Below are 6,226 nucleotides of genomic sequence, written 5' to 3' on the forward strand. Positions count from 1 at the left end.
GTGTATTTCAGATCTTTTCACGTTCCTGCTGTGTAGACCTGGCATCCTGGGCCTCTGAATGCTGCATATCATCCTCGAGTATGAACTTTTCCCAGGAAGAGACACTCAGGTTTTCTTCCACTCCTTGTCACCACATACTGCACTGGCACCTTCATACATGTCCCTTTATAGGCTTGTGTGAAAATTCTTTGAGATCTGCACCCTGGAGCAGAACAGCTAGATCATAAGGTGTATATATACTTTATTAGACCAAGCAATGCCAGACTTTTCTCCAGAATGTCTGCACAGGCTTTGCACCCCCACCCCCAGCCATTTAGAAGGTGCCCCACATCCCCTAAACTTGGAATTATCCAATTTTCTCATTTTTGCCAGCCTATCAGATATGTTATATCTCCTTGTCATTTCCATTTTAACTTTTTTAACTGGCCAGGCAAATATATTATTAAGAATTGATCGTGGGAGACAGAGCAAGATGGCAGAGGAGAAGATCATTCATCTGCCCTCTCTTAGAATGACTGGGAGAATCCAGACATACCTGGCACAGGGATCTTACACAGAGTCATAGCTCAGGGAGCAAAACAAGGAGGTGGTGAGCTGGATACAGTGTATGATCCACAGCAGTGGAAATATGATGAATTAGGCACATAATTGCAACTGGTTGGGATTGGTTGGCCCCCCACAGAGGTCCAGGATGAGGTCCAAGAGTGGGTGGACTGGAACAATATATAGCAACCAGCTTTGAATGCCAGTTGGAGTAGATTTATCATAGGTTTGGTGGCTGGCAAGGCAGCCATAATGAGAAGGCCTCACCAGCCAGGGGCCTGCCACTGTGGGAAGGTTGAGAAAAGGTCTTAGCAGGAGCCTAAAGCATGGCCATCTTAATTCTGCCTGCTGGAATCAGAACTCTACTCTTGGGAAAGTCTAAGGAACTCTTGCACCCCAGGGAACTGGAGCCAGTGGTCACTGTGAGACCTACTTCTGAAGGATTCTTGTGAGCTTTTAGATCCCAACACAGTGGGGTCTGAATGCGGAGGAAATAATCCCACAATCACCAAAGGCAACTAAGTTTGGAATAAGGACCATAGAGGTTGCTGGCTGTGCTATCTCCTAATAAAACCCACAGTGCCACCTGGTGTCATGGTGACACATTGCAACATACTGTCACTGAGAGCAGGGACTTCTGTTTGAAGCAAAGGAGGCAGTGAGAAGGAAAAATTAGGACAAGGAGGTGAATAAGAAGAAAGAACACATGAGGAGGAACAAACAGAAAAATTTGGGCAACATGAAAAACCAAAACAGAGGCACTCCCCCAAGGGACCATGAGGCAGCTACTGCAGAAGACTCCACCTATACAGAATTAATGGACTTGTCAGAAATGGAATTTAAAGTATAGATGATAAAGACAATAAAATGAATGGACAAGAAAATGGAAAGACAGAACTAAAAGTTGGAGAAGAGATATGTAGAATATAGAAAGGATATGGCAGAGCTCAAGGAAATGAAGAAGACAATCAGAGAATGTAAAGATGCAGTAAAAAGTATCAATAATAGGTTAGACTATGGAGAAGAATGAACCTCAGAGCTAACGATAAACCCAGAGCTAAACGATAAACGAAAAAAAAGAGAGAGAGAAAGCAGAACAGGCACTTAAAAAGCTACAAGACTCCATAAAATGTTCAAACACATGAATAACAGATCCCTGATAGAGGAAGAAGATTGTTCCAAAGGAAGGGAAGCCCTACTGGAGACCAACATAAATGAAAACTTCACAAGTTTTACTAAAGACCCCAACACACTTATTTCAGATGGATATCGAACCATGAGTCATCTCAACTCAAACAGAGCCCCTCCAAGACACATTATAATGAACCTGTCCAAAGTCAAGATGAAAGAAAAAATTCTGCAAGCAGCCAAGAGTAAGCACCAACTGACCTACAGAGGCAGAGCCATTGGGATGACAGCAGACTTTTCAACTGAAACCTTCCAAGCCAGAAGAGCATGGTCATCCACCTTCAACATTCTTAAACAACACAATTTTTAGCCCAGAATTCTGTATCGTGCTAAACTATGCTTTGCAATTGATAGAGAAATCAATTCTCTTGCAGATATACAAGAACTGAGGAAATTTGCCACAAGACCATCTCTACAGGAAATACTTAGACCTATTCTCAACACTGACCACCACAATGGACCACCAGCAAAGTAAACACCCAGATGCTAAAGGTCAAAAACCTAGCTCCCACAATGGCAAAAAGGATAAAACAACACATCAGATTTTCACAAAATAAGATAAATAGATCTCCACCACACTTATCAATTCTCTCAATAATGTCAATGAACTGAATTCATCACTGAAGAGGCACAGGGTGTCTGACTGGATAAAAAAGTATAAGCCATGCATATGCTGTCTCCAGGTGACACACCTAGCCTTGAAGGACTCAGGGTTAAAGGATGGAAAACAGTGTTTCAAGCAAATGGAAATGAGAAGAAAGGAAGGGTTGCAATCTTGTTTTTAGATACTAGCAGATTTAAAGCAACTAAAGTTAAGAAAGACAAAGATGTACATTTTGTACTGGTCCCCAGAACAATACAACAAGAAGACATTTCAATTTTAAATATTTAATGCACCCAACTTAAATGATCCCAGATTTATGAAACAGACCTTAATGGGACTGAGCAATATGATATCCCATAACACCATAATAGCCAGAGACTATAACACTGCTCTGACAGATTTGGACACATCCAGTAAACAGAAACTAAACAAAGATGCGAACAACTTAAATGTGATCATAGAACAAATGGCATTAATAGACATATATAGAAAGCTAAGAAACCCCAAAACTAAGGAATATACACTTTTCTCATCAGCCCATGGGACATATTCCAAAATGGACCACATTCTAGGAGACAAATCAAACCTCAGCAAAAGTAAAAGAATAGAAATTATACCTTGTATCTTCTCAGACCACGAGGCAATAAATGTGGAACTCAACTCAAACAAAAAGGTTCATCCCAACACAAAGATTTGGAAATTAAACAACCTTGTGCTGAATGATACTTGGGTTCAGAAAGAGATAAAAGAGGAAATCATTAAATTCCTCAAATATAACAACAATGAAGATATAAGTTACCAAAACCTGTGGGATACAGCAAAAGCAGTCTGAAGAGAAAAATTTATCACTTTAGATGCCTACATTCGAAAAACAGAAAGAAAGAACATCAACAAACTCATGAGCCACCTTATGGAACTGGAAAAAGAATGATTTAATCCCAAACCTAGCAGAAGAAAAGAAATAGCTAAAATTAAATCAGAGATTAATGAAATTAAAAACAAAAGAATCATTCAGAAAATTAACTAAACAAAAAGTTGGTTTTTCAAAAAAAAATAAAATTGATAAAACTTTGGCCAGATTAACTAGAAACAGAAAAGTAAAATCTCTAATAACCTCAACTAGAATCGATAAAGGGGAAATAACAACAGACACCACAGAGATACAAGAGATCATCTCTGAGCACTACAAGAAACCCTATGCCCAGAAATTTGACAATATGGAGGAAATGGTGCAATACCTGGAATCACATCCTCTCCCTAGACTTAATCAAAAAGAAATAGATCTCTTGAACAGACCAATTTCAAGAACTAAGATCGAAGAAACAATAAGAAAATCTCCCAACAAAAACAACAAAAAATGCCCCAGTCCAGATGGCTTCACACCAGAGTTCTATCAAAACTTCAAAGAGAAGCCTATACTTATACTGCAGAAATTACTTCAAAAAATAGAGAAGAACACATTCTATGAAGCAAACATGATTCTGATACCAAAACCAGGAAAAGACCCAACCAAAAAGAATTTCAGACCAATTTCACTAATGAATATAGATGCAAAAATTCTCAATAAAATCTTAGCCAATAGATTACAGCTACAAATTAAAAATATAATTCATCATGATCAAGTAGGTTTCATTCTAGGGATGCAAGGCTGGTTTAACATATACAAATCCATAAACATAATTCACCATATCAACAGAAGCAAAAACAAAGACCATATGATCCTCTCAATAGAATTAGAAAAAGCAGCTGATAAAATTCAGCATCCTGGCTCAGCACCTGTAGCTCAAGCAACTAAGGCGCCAGCCACATACGCCAGAGCTGGCGGGTTTGAATCCACCCCGGGCCTGCCAGACAACAATGACAACTACAACCAAAGAATGGCTGGAGCTTGTGGCAGGCACCTGTAGTCCTGGCTACTTGAGAAGGTGAGGCAAGAGAATTTCTTAAGCCCAGGAGTTGGAGGTTGCTGTGAGCTATGATGCCACAACACTCTACCCAGGGCAACATCTTGAGGCTCCATCTCAAAAAAAAAAAAAAAATCCAGCATCCTTTTCTAATTAGAACACTTAAGAATATAGGCATAGGTGGTGGCACATTTCTGAATCTGATCTAAGCCATCTACAACAAACCCACAGCTAACATTATACTGAATGAATAAAAACTGAAAGCTTTTCCACTTAGAACTGGAACCAGACAAGGTTGTCCTCTATTGCCACTACTACTCAACATAGTGCTGGAAGTTCTAGCCAATACAATCAGACAAGAGAAGGAAATAAAGGGCATCCAAATGGGGGCAGAGGAGGTCAAACTCTCGCTCTTTGCCAACAATATGATCTTATCCTTAGAAAACTCCAAACACTCAACCATAAGACTTCTGGAAGTGATCAAAAAATATAGCAATGTCTCAGGATATAAAATCAACGTTCACAAATCAGTAGCCTTTGTATATGACAATAACAGCCAACATGAGAAGCTAATCAAGGACACATTTCCTTTTAGTAGCTTCAAAAAAAAAAAAAAAAGAAAGAAATACCTAGGAATATACATAACAAAAGAAATGAAGGACCTCTACAGAGAAAATTATTAAACCCTAAGAAAAGAAATAGCAGAAGACATTAACAAATGGAAGAACATACCATGCTCATGGCTGGGAAGGATCAATATTGTGAAAATGTCTATGCTACCCAAACCAATCTGCAGATTCAACGCAATCCCCATTATAATAAAATCATCATACTTTCAAGATTTGGAAAAAAATAATTCTTCATTTTGTATGGAACCAGAAATAACCTCGTATAGCCAAGGCAATTCTTAATAATAGAAACAAAGCCAGAGGCATCACCCAATCAGACTTTAGGTATACTACAAAGCCATAGTGATCAAAACAGCATAGTATTGGCACAAAAATGGAGACATAGACATTTGGAACTGAATAGAAAACCATGAGATGAAACTTACTTCTTACAGCCACTTGATCTTTGATAAACCAAACAAGAACATACTCTGGGGGAAAGAATCCCTGTTCAATTAATGGTGTTGGGAGAACTGGATCACCACATGTAAATGACTGAAACTGGACACGCACCTCTCACCACTTCCAAAAGTTGATTCAAGATTGATAAAAGATTTAAATATAAGGCATGAAACAATAAAAATCCTTGAAGAAAGTAAAGTGTAGGGAAAACACTTCAAGATATCAGCCTGGGGAAAGATTTTATGAAGAAGACTTCTGTAGCAATCACAACAACAACAAAAATAAATAGGTGGGACTTAATTAAACTAAAAATCTTCTGTACAGCTAAGGAGATGACAACTAAAGCAAACAGACAACCTTCAGAATGGGAAAAGATATTTGCATACTATGAATCGGACAAAAGCTTGATAAATAGAATCTATAGAGAACTCAAATTAATCAACAAAAAAGACCCAACAATCCCATATATCACTGGTCAAGAGAGAGGCATAGAACCTTCTCTAAAGAAGACAGACAAATGGCTAACTAACATATGAAAAAATGCTCATCACCCCTAATTATCAGAGAAATGCAAATCAAAACTACCCTGAGATAATAATATACCCAGAGAAAATAGCCCACATCACAAAGTTTCAAAGCTGTAGATCATCTCAAAGCTGTATGTGGAGAGAAAGGAATACTTTTATACTGCTGGTGGGACTGCAAACTAATACAACCTTTTTGGAAGAAAGTATAGAGAATCCTCAAAGAACTCAAATTAGACCTCCCATTTGATCCTACAATCACATTTCTAAGCATTTACCCAGAAGAAAAAAAAATCCTTTTAATTATAGGACATTTGCACTAGACTGTTTATCTCAGCTCAATTTACAATTGCCAAAGTGTGGAAACAGCCTAAATGCCCACCAACCCAGGAA

The sequence above is a fragment of the Nycticebus coucang genome, chromosome 4 (assembly GCF_027406575.1).
Source record: "Nycticebus coucang isolate mNycCou1 chromosome 4, mNycCou1.pri, whole genome shotgun sequence".
Taxonomy (NCBI): Eukaryota; Metazoa; Chordata; class Mammalia; order Primates; family Lorisidae; genus Nycticebus; species Nycticebus coucang.